Raw genomic sequence first — 16546 nt, forward strand, 5'->3', positions numbered from 1 at the left:
TCTTGACACACTTAATTTGGTCTAATTGGCTATACACCATGATTGTGTTTTGGTCAGCCCTCTTTTAGGATATGACAGTGTACATTCAGCTAATATTCTGCACATATGATCAATTTTTACTCTTGAAGAAATGGATAACATGTTTTTCCTCCCTCCCTCCTGCACATTCCTGCCTTGCTTTTGCTTTGTTTTTTTTCCATTTGCTTGCTCCCCATTTCAACACTTTCCTATTTTCCCCATTTTTTATTTATATAAATATTTTTTTTCTTTTATTGCAAGATGGTGTGCATTGCACACCAATGTGAAGCAACAGTGAATGGCAGCAATATATGGTAATGTATTTAAAAGTATCATAGACACTTTTAAAATTATGACCTGCACTTGTATTCGAACCCAGTAACATCTGCCTCCAACAACAATGCATGGACACCTGCTGCCACTAAGTTAGTTAATTAGCAGGTATATTTTAGAGACTCAATCAAAGTTGATAGACTTTTACAATGTGGCTTGGGTTTGCGCACTGCTTACCTGTGTGCAAATCCACTGGTCACCATGCTATGGAAATATATATACATATGGTTTCACTTCAGAATCTCGAACTACTGAAATATCGAACTTCAATAGCTCGAGACTGAAGTTTTGAAACTGCACTTGTGCAAAAGTGTAAAATGCTGAATGCAGAAATTCCAAATGTGGAAATGTCGAATCCATGATTGTGGAGGTGCGTACATGACGTGAGATTCCTTGTGTTCATGATGTGTGGTCTGGTATGTGGATGTAGCTGGAGATTCAAATAAGTGATGTTTACTTGGAGTTTTGGTGTGTGTAAGTGTGTTTGGAGTTTTGAGGTGTGGGTTAGGGTAGGTAGGTAAGATTGTGAGTGTGTAAGTGTTGAGAATGGTGACATTTATATGTATGTGATGTGTGCTTATGCAAGGGGAGTGTAGAATGTTTAGTGCTGGTTTTGTGTGTTTCTGTTTTTAGTGCGACCTCGGAGTTAGTATATATAAGTAGTGGGGATGTGGGGGGACGCAGCTTATATGTAGGTTCTGCACATGTGATTGTTTTGTTATGTTTGTGTGTGTTGTGTTAGTTTGTACTAGTGTAGGGAGAAAGATGTATGTGTGCTTGTTTGAGTGTGGAATGTGCATATGGGTAGTCATGATTTTGAATTTCGCACTTTTAGGGTTTTGGGTTATAATGCTTTAAAGAAAAGAAATGGAGAAGAGAGAACAGTGATAAAATAGGAAGCAAGCAGGGGGAAGAACAAAGTGAAAAGTTGGGCAGGAATGTACAGGAGGGAGGTAAGAAAGAACCATAGCTATCTGTTTCTTCAACAGTAATAAATGACCATATTTGCAGAGTATTAGCTGACTTTGGACTGTCACCTCCAGAGAGAGAGTGTCTACAACACAATCATCTTATATAGCCAATTGGACTGAATCATGCATATCAAAAAGACGTGTTCAAAATGGATAGCTATGTATTTTATTTTATTTTTTTTTGGGATAGGTGCCCATTTTTTTTTTTTTTTGATAGAAGAATTTTGGGGAAGGGACATAGGTATAGCTGGATCAGGTAGGTTGGGTAGGTTAGGAAGCAATTGCAGAAAGACAGGACATGCAAGACAAGACACAGGGATGGTGAAGGACATAAGAGGTTGGTGAGCACCATAGCTGGGGTTGAGGGTTGGGATATTGAGAACCTATGGTGATGAAGCTGGGTGACAGTAACAATCCAGTCCTCACCCACTGGACTGTCATCTCGGTCATCTCATTGTCCTTATGGCTGCAGTGCCTGACATGTGTGTCTCCTTCTCCTGTTATTAAGTACAATGATGGAGAGCAGTGGCATGCACCAACAGTGCGGCACACAATCTTGCACAGCAACCCTGGCAGTTTTTCATGAGTGATATAATCACCACCTCCACCACTGCTCCCAGAGGGAACCACTGGCCTATCCTGCGGGGCAGAGTGACCTGAGGGGCCAGGTAGTGCAGGGGCAGCAGAGGAGGTGTTGCCAGGTTGCATCCCAGATTTGCTGGACCTCAGTGCTGTAGCCAGTGGTGTGAGGACAGACGCATCCTGTGAGCCTGACCTACCCCACTGTGTTGTGGGAAAAAAAGAGAAGATAAGGGTTGTGGGTTAGAGAAAAAAGGGATAACATTAGTAACTTCATATGTGACATACAATGCATTGATGCAATTATTTGACTCTATTCTGTTAACATTACCTTTAAGACTACCAACTCCTAACAAATAATGTTTTTACTTTTAAGACTACCCAGCTCATAACACACGCATACTATACTACAAATTACAGATTGCTGCAAGCAATCCTTGATCTGTCCATATATTGTACATATGCATGTCCAGGTTTTACAGATTACAGTTTACAGAAGGCTATTTGTGCGACTGGTATAGAGGTTTGAATTTACCTTAAAATATTGATGACAAATTAACAGTATTGTATAGCTGGGAAGTGTGGTATGTAAACCCAAGACCTCTAACTACTTTCTAATACTGTACTGTTGGTTTGGCCTACAGTCTAATGCGTGTATAGTTTGCTTTTACAGTTGAGAGGTGCCTGCTCACTTTGATATTGGAATACTGAACTGGTGGTTTGTGCAACACAATAATGTATGCATACTCATTTTTACGGCTGAGATATGCATGCTCACTTTGATACAACTGTATAAGATACCCCAAAAAACTATCTTAAACTTTTATTTTTACATTAACAGTGCTATTCTGCTGCATACATACCACATATTTCTGTCATCTGGGCCAATCTAGCTCCATGGGTTATCACTTTTAGTTCTCTCTCTGTGACAGCTGTGGAAAAAAACAGAACAGAACAGAACAGAATACCATTATGAATACCAGTTCTGACTATATTTAGCTTTTAACTAGTACAAGTAGTCTCCATATTTGATACTTACACATCTGTGGGGTGGCCCCAGTCCTACATTTCTCTATCCAATGTTTAGGGGTATCCCTCTTCCTCCTCCAGAGGTAGTTGTAGTGATGTCTACATTGCTCACCTGTGAGGTTAACACAGATAGCACTGGTCATAGCCTGGTCAAGACTAACCTTTCTCTGACTTGTACTTTGCACCAGATTAGTCCTTCTGCAATAGCCTGGGCCCATGTTCCTTCACTAGGAGTTCAACAAATTCTTTGGACTCCTGGACACCTCATCTTTAAGCACAGAATCTCGGTGCCTCTCCATGAATGCTTGCCATATCTCCACAGATCAAGACCAATGTAGAAAAATGATTTCCTATCAATTGCAGTGATCATGCTTTCTGGGAGTGCACACAGTGTTTGAAAATGTTGCACAATGCTTACCATCACACAAGCACAGTGCTCAGTAGTGCTTAATGGTAAGCAGAGGGCAATATTGGCAAGCAATGCAATTTCACAGTTATTGAATGTACAGGTTTTTGTGTATATGTTTTAGTCAAAGATGAAGGCCATACCAGTCAATATAGCAGAAATTCACTAACAAGAATATAGCACAGAGTTTATTTTCTATTTTTAGCTGTCTGCTTCCTGGGTAGTCTGGGTTATCCAGTTCCAGTGTTTGCATTATACAGTGCATCGTGCAATCAGTGGCAAAAAACAGGAATTTAAATGAAGAAAACTAAAGAAATGGAAAGGAAAATGCTGTGCTGTCCTACAATCCTAAGATCTGAATATTATGGAGTGACCTCTGATGTCCACCACACGTTTGGACTGGAAAATCCTGTAAGAGACATGTTAGAATGGTATTAGACATATTGCAGTTTTTACTTCACAACCCCCACAAGAGCATTCGTTATAAAGTTGTGACATTTTGATGCTATCAACTGTCAAACTCTCCAAGGCCAATATAAGTTGAACATAGAAGGACCAGTTAAATACCACAAATGTATATCTACTAAGCAGTAAGTTAGCTATGTACTCTGAGCATCAGACACAAATTTTGCATCCCTGAATAAGAAAGATGGAGCACAGGGATATGGCAGTTATCATCACTTACCCAGAGTTTGGTGTGGGGTGGCAGGAAGCTTAGGCTGACACAAAAGGTTGGTGAGTGTGTGTGAGTAATAAAGAGAAGAAGGCAGACATTTGGACAAAACAAACAATGGGCAGTGAGACAAAATGAGTAATTCTTGTGTGTGTGTCTGCAGGGGTCCTCTAGGTGAAACTGGTGTGTGAATGTGAGCTTGAACACAGCCAAGCTGAGTGCTAGCTCTATGTCTTAGTGTGTTGGATAGGTGTGGGCCATACATGGTAGAGATGACAGTTCATCATTCTCATCCCAACTATGAGAACTGGCTCTGCCAGGAGTTGCATTGGCGCATTGATATCCAGGACCACACTCAGATCCAGTGTTGCTACATGAACATAACTGCTGTCTGCTGGATGAGCTCCCTTCATGGGAATGCCCAGGACCATGACTCCATGGCCTGCCACATCTGTGTGTGAACAGCACACTCGTTAATGGAGCAGTGAAAGTACTGCCACTATGGTGGGCATGTCCATGTTGGCTGACAGCAGATGATGTGGCTGACCTACGACCATGAGGATTCCATTCCTCTCTCAGCAGAAGTTCCATTACAGACACTGCTCATTTCATTACAGACACCCCTCAGTCCATCACAGATGCCCCTCATTTCAACATTTCATTCATCTGACCCAGTGAATCATCAGCAATTGTGGAGACAGTCAAGCATGTCACACTGTGCCACATCCAGAACCCTGAGCATGTGTCTGAAGTACCTATGGGAACATGCATGTGCCTCCATGATTACCCTAAACATACATTGAATGGCACAGGTAGTGACACCTGCACCATGTAGAGGAGGGACAGCAGACCCCTTCCGAGAACCCCTATCAATCCTCCTACATGGCACCTCACCCACACTTTGGCTATGGCCAGACTCAACAGACACTGAAGCCTCAGTAGCCACACTTCAACGATCAATGTCCTCGCCCTCTACCTGTGCAATATCTGTGTGCTCAGTGCACTGGGTAGGCACAGGCCCACAGGCTGTGTCCAATGTAAATGCAGGAGGTGGCTGTATGTCAACCTTTGTGTCAGATTCAGCCTCTGAATCCCATGAATATACCTCAGGTCATTGACGTGAATTCAACCATCTCACTGTCATTATTGTAGGTGCCATAAAAGAAAAGAGATGTGTAATACACATAAGTACTACATAACTACAAATTAAGTGTTTAGAGATAGAACATAAAAGGTAGCCAGTCAGTATTACCCATTGGAGAAACATTAAACAGTCTAGAGATGTGAAATACTAACAACAGGGAGGATGCAAAACAAGGACAAAAACAAAAACAACATATATTTGTTAGTGCCATAAGAATAACTTACCATAGCCTCCACCACCAAAGAAGAACATCCAAATTACACTTTTGGCTAAAAAAAAATCTTCAAAATGCTAAATGTGTTGTCAAAGACCTGTCCCTGAAACATTTGTACATATTTCTCATACAGCATTCCTTTCCATGTATTTTCATGTCTTGCCAATCATGTCTGCCTCTGAAATGGTTTGACAAACATGGCCATGCCATCAGTACACGTCTAAGTTATGCATACAGATAGCAGTGCAAAATCTTATGCTTCATATTATTGTTGAATAGGGTTCCTATCAGAAGATGGAAGATGCATTCTGTCGAATGCGTCTTGGTCGAACTTCAAATGTTGAAAATGCAAAATGATGAAGCGGGATATAAGCAAATTCTTTCCTTGGGAATAAAGTTGCTTGGCCGCTTCCATCACTTTGCCATTTTTGGCACTGTAGTGCGATCTCAAAGTTGGTATATTTAAGTAGGGGGATGTGGGAGGCCCCACTTAAAATAGTGTTTAGTGTATTTTTTTTTTTCTGGGAACAGCTATTTTTTCCCCCCTGGGAAAAAAAATCTCTGTTCTGGTAGTTTGCTCTTTTAAGTTTTCAATGTTTTGGTGTCGATACAACAGCATTCAATCTTTTGCTCGTTCGCTGTTATAATATAGACCCGTTAAATATATTCCAGCATATGCAGTATATAGGTGACAAAATGGAACCATAGCTTCTGAGATTCAGCAGGGTGGCCACGGTGGTGCAGCGGTTAGTGTTGCTGTCTCACAGCAAGAGGTTCTCTGGTTCGATCCTCGGCTGGGGTGCTTTCTGTGCGAAGTCTGCATGTCCTCCCTGTGGTCGTTTGGGTTTCCTCCGGCTGATCCGGTTTCCTCCCAAAGACATGCTGTAGGTGGATTGGACACACTAAATTGGCCATAGGCATGAGTCTGTGCGTGTGTGCCTTCTGTGGAAGGTTGGGCACCGGGCTGGCAACCCAACTCCATAAAACTCCACTGCCAATCATAAGCGGACAGTGATCCGCTGTGGCGACCCCTAACTGGGAAAAGCCGAAAGAAGAAGAAGCTTCTGAGATTCAGTACTCCTCTATACAGATATCCTGAGGAAAATACTTTCCTTCACCGTTCCAAACATATAGAACTCTCCTCAACATCAGTTTTCCTAGTTAAGGTGTTGCCTTTTTATATAGTGTAGATTATTGATGGATTGCATTTGTGAGTTATTACTGCTTTAGAGGAGGAAATCTCAACAACAATGGAGGCTGCCTTACTTCCAATGGGTGTGTCAGCTTAGATGTAGAAGGCATCTCTGGAGAGACCATAGGCCTTTCTCATCAACATAACACAGAGGCTACAAACCATGCCATGATGTATGTGGATAGATTAAAAGTCATGTCTCTGTAATCCATCTGGTATAAGATGAGGTCATGTCTGCCTGGCCTTCCAGCCCACTGTCTGACCTTGCCCTGGTGGGATTACTGCATATCCAAATCTGTTATACAGCTGGTGACATCAGCAGAATCTGTTGAGGTCAGAATAAGTGTCCCACATGCTGGTGTAAAATGCTCTTGATTATGTCAACCAACTGCTCACAGATGTACACACACACAGACACACGCACACATGCACAGAAACACAAGTACCCTTACTGAGCATAGTTGGATGTTTGAATTTAGCAGAGTGAGGTTGTGAGCACCACTAACTGGCCCTGTCCATGAAGGACCACATAACATTATATATTATACTTTTTAGTGTGGTTGATATATGTGTGGAAAAAGTACAAGATCCCAGGGTTGTAGTACCAGGTGGTGGTGGGGCAACACAAGAATGTATTGTAAATATATGATGTACAGTTAGATTGGTCCCTTTGTTTGCAATGGTTCCAGATGTAGTTTTATATCATACAAAGGAAATGGACAATAAACACCAATAATAAAGCATCCTATATGCAATTCCACAGTGCAGTGTGCAGTGGGTTTGTGCAATGGTTAACAAAGTGTACACACATGCAAGATACACCTGTTTGAGCATAGGTAAGTTGTGCACAAATGTGAGCCACATTGCTAACATCTGACAGTATTGAGTATCTAACATATACCTGCTGGTCATCAGCACTGTATTTGCACGCAATGCAGTTACTGCATGTACAGACAGCTGTGTATGTATTATTGGTAAAAGTGAAAGCCATGCCGGTCCAGATAGCAGGAATACATTAACAGGGCTATAGTACACAGTATACCTGCAGTCATATATTTGATCATAAATGTGATAATTCATAGAATACTAAATCAATAAAAGCAATAGTGTATGGAATATGCTGTATTTAAACCCAGGACCATGTGCATGGTAGTCCATCTCTTACACCTGTTGCCACAAGAAGGTTGAGGAAACAATTGGTGTAAACTGCAATGTCACAGCAGTTAAACAAAGGTTGCACACTCTGTACTAGAAGCCAGTATAATCTGTACTCCAGGCCAGGTTTTCCAATGGCCAAGATAATTTATTGAATGTATCCAGTTTCTATTTCTGGCTGTCTGCATCCTAGGTGGTCCATTTTTTTCCTATTTCCACAATGCCATGCTTCACAAAAACCAGATAAGTACAACCAAACTTGAAACTTATTTGTTCTCTAGTTCCACTGTTTGCACTGTGCAACACATTTATGGAAAAAAAGGGGGGACATAAGTGAAATGAGGAAAATCAATGTATGACATACACAGTAAAAAATGGTAGTACACTGCGCAGTTTGGGATTTGAACTCTCACACCAATGCAGCTTCAGAAGACAGGATGGCTGCCTTATTTCTCTTTGCCACACAAACATCTTTGCAGCAAAGAACTGAAGTCATTCTTCACACAACCAACTGCAACAGAATGTACACTGCTATCAAACCATCCACTGTTATTTGCACATTTAATTATCTTTATTATATTTGGATGTAGTGCACTTAGTTATCATACAACCTATTATGATTATGCTTGCAAATATACAGCCCTGTCTCTTAGCCTAAGCAAGGGCATACTGAGCATGCCTGTGTCTGTCTCCCACCACAGTAGCTGGTGATTTTCCCCTCCAAGTCCTCCTCTGTCTATGGCTGTGGTGACCTAGGCATTGAAGAGGGGATGTATGTCCCTCCCCCTTGCTGATCCTGCTGCAGCTGTTTCATCAGGATCAGACTGTGTAGCATAGCACATACTGTGAAAATTTGTGTACATGTGCATGTACTATACTACAGGGCTCCACCATATGTATCTAGGCTCGGAACCATGACTTCAGCAGCCCAAACGCATGATCTATGATTTGATTTGAGTGTGTGCCTCATTATGTCATTCTTCCATGGCTGTGTGTGCACTTCAGATGGGTGTCATCAGCTATGGTTCCACTGCATAGCCAACATCCCCCAGTAAATGGTCCTATGGTATGCCCCCCCCCGAGCAACATTTGCTACAGTTGTGATGTGTACCAGATATGGGAGTCACAACAATTGCCAGGGTTGTCAGCACACCCATTCAAAATAATTCCCTGGGCATTACACATGACTTGGCAGTTGATGGAGTGGTATCCCTTGCGGTTAATACAGATTTTACTCTGCTCACCAAGTGGTGGCTTAATGTGCACATGAGTGCAATCTGTGGCACCCAGTACTTCAGGATAGTGTGCTACATGGTAGAACTGTTCCATATTGCTGGCTCTCTCCTCAGAATTATGGGGAAAACATATGTACTCACTGGCATGTATGAGCATAGCCTCCAGAAATTGGTGTATAAGCCTAGCTGCTGATGCCTGTGATACATCCATCATGTCCCCAGTTAGTCTTTGAAAAGTACCAATAGCTAAGATTCTAAGGGCTACACATACGTTAGTTTCCAATGGGATGGGTTCCCCTCGGTTGGCTCTGGCTTTAAGTTCAGAGTTGCAGAGGTCATGGAGTTTTCTTATAGTGTGTCCCTCCCCACTCTGTATTGCTTACCATCTCCAGGTCATGTAGCATCTAAAGTTACTCTCTTCTCCTTCTTGACCTAGGCCTATTAGCACCAGCAGCAGCACCATGGGCTTCAGCCTGTAGCCCATAAAGATGTATCAAAGCAGAAACAGCCCCTAGCATTGTGTCCCTATAGATTTGCCATGTCTGTACTCCAATAGTATTGAAGTACACAGGAAAAAAAGAGTATGGTGTCTGCATGAATGCTTTATAGCTTGTTGAATAGCTCCACCATGTTGCATTGGTTCATTAACATGCAATTCACCCACTTATGCTGTAATTAGCATCTACTAAACACACCTTCTGCTTGCTTATTAATACACTATGTGCACTTCCATGCACTTTCATGCACCTTCACGTAAATAAGGTAAGCACATGCAAAACTGGTATTACTTTCCTCTATTCCCGTGATATCATGCAAACATGTAGTACAAAAAGTGAAGGAAAAGTTGTACACCTTGTACTAAAATGCAAGACCATCTATACTCCAGAACTACACATACACATGCTGCCACAGGAATAATTACACGACAAGTACAGGGAAACCTGCTATTCATTCATCCATTTGCCGTGATTGCGCTAAGCACTGTATAGTGCAAACAATGACCAAAATAATAAAAAAACTAATTAAAGCAGACAGAGATGACACAATTTGCCAAACAATGAAGAGGAGGTTGCATCTTTATGAAACAGAACTTATGAATTGTGCACTGCTTACATGCATTTTCTCCCTTCACAGACCTACATGTACACCTCTGCAAGTCTAATCTGACACCCCCCCTGATGTCACCATTCATTGTTGCCATCCATTGAAAGCAAACACTGTGAACATTTCTACACGGTTACAATTTATTTAGATTCAGCAATTCTAATGCATTCAGACCTCATTTGCATATTCACCATACTGACAACTCTGAATCTACATGGTTGGCAACAGCGTAGCCAGGGAAATGGGGAGCCAAATGTTGAACACACAAGGGAGGGTATTACTTTGCCATATATCTGCACAGAGGAGTACTGTTTTTGAGAAAAAAATGCATGTATTTCGTCAGCTAAATACTGCATATGCTTACATGAAACTATGACTAGTCTGTTTCATGGGGTTTACAATTTCAGCAGTCTGCATTGGTTACAAGTACATTCTTCATTTGGGGGTGGGGGAGAGAGATGCTGTCTTTATATCATGGTACTTACAAAGGATATGTTGCTATTGTTACTCTCCTTTTCTTGCATTCACCCTGTATAGAACTGGAATTATGTGTCTGCTGTCACACATTAAAGTCGGTTTTGTACAATTCTAACAACTGTTACTTGCTCTTCCATCTGTGTAGAGTCCTTTCCATTGCTTTATTTGAACAGTTTTCAAACACACAGGAAACACCAGCACTGAGTCTATACAGTTGATTTACAGCTTTTTGAATCAATCCACCATGTTAGTATGCTTGATTAGCATACAGTTAATTTATTTATGCTATAATTAGCATGCCACGGTATTTACCTTGTTTGTGCATGAGTATGCATCACTACAAGAAGTTTACCGAATATAAAAATATTCATGGTCGTATGCGCGTCGCACCAAGATTCACACATGGTGAAAAATTACTCTATAGGCTTTATTGAATCCTCCCGCCATTGAATTAACTTGGGATAAATGTATCATTAGGCATAGAGTAGGAGAATTAACTATCTGGATGCATGTAAAAGTAAAATGAAACAGCAATCTGTTATAAAATAGGCTGATTAATTTGTTGTGACACAATATAATATGAAAGTGCGTCAGACTAGGCAGCAACAAAATAACCTAATACTTGGTCAAGATGATGCAGTTAAAATGGGAGAACATTCATTTCAGCAATCACCATCATTTTTAAAATGTGACTATCTTTATGATGTCATGTCCAGCACTTAATAAATAATGCAGGAAATATGAATTGCTTAATCATTTCTCTTAAGTGTGCAAACTGAAGAGAAAATGGCAGAAAAATATTTTGCAACTTATTGATATAAAGACTGATAATTCAGTTACTGATTCAGAAATTTCAGACTGGGAATTGTTTGAAAATGTATCTTACTGTGTGAAATAAATACAGCTTGAGTGGTATTGACTTCTCTTGGCAGGGGCACATTGCACTAACTGCTTTCAGTATTCAGTTTTATAGAACCAGAGGAGATACCTTTAAACTGTGAGGCTTGCCTAAGGAAAAGTGACAGGCTTTCCAGGTAGTGAAGTAAGTGAGTGCATGGACATGTTTCATGGACATGTTTCATTTACAGCTGACACTGAAGGTTCAGTACATGTGCACTAATGTTCTGCATTTTTTTCTTTCTCTTTTTGTTTCTTTTCTCTACACAGTTAACTGCGGCACAGGATCAGGTGTGATGCCCACCTCAATCTGCACCCACCAACATGCCTGCTTTTGGGCTACCAGTGGTCCCCAGCTCTGCATCTCCACAGGATAATGACTCTGAGTCTGATGAAGGTGATCCAGATGGCTTGCTGGTGGTCTCTGCGGACACCTCTTGAAAGGGGTGCTGGATTCTCCTCTATCAGCCAGTAGAAAGATCAGCAGCTGCTCACAATCATGGTGGGCCAACAGCTGGACACCTACACATTGGGATCCTGGAGTTCATTTGTTGTGCAACTGATAGGGCTGCATGGCCAGTTGGCATCATAACAAGGTCACTGGAATAGTAGTCTGCTCATGATGTCGCCCATATAAGTGACTGACCAGGATGTGCTGTCATCTGAGACAGTGAGACTGGCCCTATATACCCCACCCTGTCTTCCATCATAATGCCTTGTCAAGTCCCCATATGCTGTTTGTGGTCAAATCCTCTCTAGCTGTCTACCCTTTGTATGTCTATTTCTTTCCACAGTTGACTTCTGTTTTGTGTCCATACCTCCCCTGTATGCCACTGTCTAGATCTTATTTTCTTTTTGGATGTCCCTGTTGCCTTCAGCATGCCATTCTTCCTCCCTCTGTACCCTCCTTGTTACTAGCCCCATATATCTATCTACTCTTCTTCTTAAAAATGGAAAATGAGCACCTGTCACTTACATAAAAATATGCCCTTCTTCCACCCATCCATCCATCCATCCATCCATCCATCCATCCATCCATCCATCCATCCATCCATCTCAGATTTTCCTTCATGTAACACTTGGTGTTCCTCTGCTTGTTCTTGTACCATTTCTAGCTGACCTATATCACACTTTTCTCCCCATTTACATGATGGATTGAGTTGATAATTTGCAGTTCTGGTGCTCTGTAATCTGCTTGCAATGCTTGTGTTGCAGTTATGAGGTGATTCCTTCACATACGAATGCTTATAATGTCAGGCATGCCACTTCAGTGTGTCTCTCATGTAATTTACATCACTGCAGGGCTACCATTCATTGATGCAATTTAAAGGCATATATTTTGACAATGAAGAATTACGTGTGGAAGATTATCAGTTTCTTCAAATGGCATACAGGTGCACATGACAGTCAGTGGGGTACTATGGATTTCAGTACTCCATGGGTGGGGCAGTGTGTAACACACCTTCAAAATAAGATGTTGCTCTTCTGATTTTAAGTTTTTTTTTGTACTGCAATATATCTTCCCTCTTATCCACAGTCAGATATTTCAAAAATGATGCCTACATTCCCATCTAATCAAGAATCAAAAAGACTGTCTGGAAACAGTATAACAGTGTATGGGCCCTATTTTCCATACCACACCTCACAAGATGCTGAGAGGTTATAGTAGTATTCCAAAAATAGCTTCTCAGTTAAACTCTCATCTCTTCTTTGTAGCATTTAGGAACAGACTGATGTATAAACTTGCATTATTAATAACCTTAATATCAAGTTAACTTACACTACTGGGATTACATTTTCATTTCAAAGTTGCAAGTACATAAACATATTCATTTTATGTATTAACAGAAATCAACTGAGTCTGGCTAAGTTTAAATCTAGGGGAAGAGGTCTTCTTCCATCACTACCCTTTAACACAAGCCATAATATTTGGAACATGAATTTACTGGCCTAAGTGATACAGGCATAACTTTGTTTGAATGCTAGTCTTCTTTCAGTGTAACTCCTATACCTTGTTTACATTCCATGAAACAAAAAATATGGTATAAAACGTAACTTTAAAAGCATTAACAAAATATAGATTGGAGCTAGTTACTAATGGCAGAATGTAAACTGTTGAGGTAGATCTTTATTACGTTCCATAATCATTGCAGTAAAGTAAAAGAGACTGAAACAGTAATTCACTCTAAAGTAAAACATGAGTTTAGGTATCAACATTTGTCTCACATGGAATTCTTGAGTGTTAGGAATGCTTCATCCTGATATTTCAAAGAATATTAAAAATACAATTAATATAATTGTTTTAGGATTAGTCCCTCTCATAAAATCTTTAAAACAATCTGTCCTTTCCATGATTGATGAACAGATGCAAGAGTTGAGAATTATTTGTGTACCAGCTAATGAGGCTGAAATACAACATTTCCCATCAGCTTTACACCTACAGCAGAGTAATTTCTGTTTTGTGCATCTACATTGCATTGCTTTTTGTCTTTGAGGATAACAGGGTTAAAGAACAATAAATGGATGGGGTTAATACCGGCCTCTGCTTATCACTCTGTTGGTGCAAAGTGATCTGTGCCATATCATCTGTGCAGTTATCCGTTTTACATTTATAATTGTGGACATTAGACGGTGATTTGTTCAGCCTCTTCCTTTTTGACAGAATACTGTTGCAGTAATTAATTGGGTTAATCTTCAGTTTGTCCTTTCATACTTTGATTAAAAGTTAAACACATTAAGTTGAAAAATATAATAGTGTCATTAAAAATAATTATCTAGGATCACAGGAAGTTATCTTGAGTCAGTCATTAACTTTATCACTTTATCTTCTGTTTTACTAGTTGCTCGTTTTATTGTGGAGCCTTTCTCATTGGGCCTCTGCTGAAAAGGAGCAGTTTGTCTAACCTATCAGACCATCCCAGTAAACAAATGAAATAAATAAATATAAATAAATAAATCAAAATAAGTCACTGAGATGTCTCTCTCTTAATTTTCTACTTTATTACACCATATATTTCCCCATTGCTGTATCAGAAAGTATCATTGCTCGCTTACTTTTTATACGTCAGCAGTATCTGTGGCAGTTTGTAATAACTGTCATCCAGTCTCACTTCTTTTATTTTTCAGTCTATTTTCCGTGATGAAAGTAAAATTTTCACTTTATTGCTGGTATCATATAAATGGTGTTTTATGTCATGATTTTCCAGTTGTTCCTTGACCTTTTTTTTAAATTATTAAAGGGAAAAGAAAAGGACTGCTGTGCCATTTGCTTCATGTTCAGAATGAAGAGCTTATGTTTGAGGATGCACATCCCTAATCAACCACTTTGTCAAACTGTATAATCAGTTCAGTTTGCTTGTGAGTCTGGTTCCCTCCATAACCCACACTTATATAGATCTAAAGGAGGAAAGGGTTGAGGGAGAGGGCAGTCCCCTTTACAAATTAAATGAATGTTAAACACACACTGTATGCATTGCACTGATGCACAACATGGATTTCTTTAGTTAAACTTGTTATATGGTGCACTGTATAGTAAAATAATGCCATTTTTTAAATCTTTTTTTCATAGCAGCTTCTGTTCTGAGTGAATATTTGATCTTCATAAATAGTTAAAAGGTATTACTGACATCACAATATTGTTATACATGGAACTTTCTTTCACGGCTAATTCTGTTTCTTTGTTAACAAGCAGCTCATTTACTTTAGAATATAATAATTATTCATTTTAATTACTAATGGTTTGATAGTCTACATCTTACTAAATCATAGGTTTGCTAAGGTATACAGTACTAACTGCACCAAGATCACATGATATAACATATTAACTGTTTTATTATCACTTATGAATTTTCACTTTTTCTTTATAGTTCTAGAATGCTGATGATAATCTGTACATATATATTAGCCACATCAATTGTTAATGTTTTTCATAACTAATGCATTATATGATACTGACATTTCTCATGATTATGCATTATACCATTACCTATGTTCATTCATATGCAAACAGTGGGGCCACTGCCTCTGTACCTCTATTGAAAATGGGAGTAAACCTTGTTAGGTATCCTGTGCAACACGTACAAGTTTGTCAAGATGAGTCTGAAAATGTTCAATGTCATAAAGGCATAATACATGTCACAAAGGTTTAACAAATTCTAACAGCTTAGTACAACATCTAAAACCATAGCACATGTTGCACAGCTGGTTTTAAGACAATCATCTGAAGACCTACTTGCAGAGATGAAAGCATGTCTGAATGGCAGACAGTACTTATGTCATTTCAATACCTCTTCTGAGTGTTCACATTGACTGAATAATTCAGCAGCTGTTTAAAAGGTTTAGCTGTGCTATAACATCACTTAACACATATTTCAATATGTTTCAAGGTTAATACCGTGTTCAAAGACTTTATTTTATTCTTAGGTTGTAGACACAATGTCTGAATGACTGGCACATGTCATGACTCTTTTAACATATGCTTAGAGGGCTTAGTATATAGCCTAAGGGGTTTAGGTTATTGTTTTCAAGGTGTTTGATAAGCATTTTCAGCTTATTTACCTTAATATTGATTTTCACAAATAACTTTCCAGCTGTTACACATTGTTAGATTGCATCATCATTTTCAGAAATAAGGCTATGTCATGCAAATAGGCACTTTATTACAAAACAAACTTTTTTCAGCATCTTTACCATTAGTATAGCCTTGATTCACCTTTTTAAATCTCAGACAAGAAAGAAAATGGTTCCTGGTGGATAGCTGTTGGACCTAATGAGAGTGTCCTTGGAAATACATAGAAGCCAAGATATTTACAAACCCCCCTTTATTAAAACATTAGAGGAGGTATATAAAACTTGCTGATTCATATTGATCCAATTTGCGTCAGATTTCAGTTTGCAGTATTTTATCAAAGATTGACCAGGCTAGTCCAACTGGATATATGTCCATTTTCAGTAGAAGCCTGGGGAGAAAAGCTCCACAAAACACACTATCAATTATACTATGTGACATTTACAAATGCACATTTACAGATAATTATGGCATTCATTACATTTTGTTGCATTTCTATAAACAGAATCATGGTACATTTCAGCTATGGTTAGCCATTCAAAGATATCTCTA

The sequence above is a fragment of the Protopterus annectens genome, chromosome 9.part0 (genome assembly GCF_019279795.1).
Source record: "Protopterus annectens isolate FY-2018-M chromosome 9.part0, PAN1.0, whole genome shotgun sequence".
NCBI classification, from domain to species: domain Eukaryota; kingdom Metazoa; phylum Chordata; order Ceratodontiformes; family Protopteridae; genus Protopterus; species Protopterus annectens.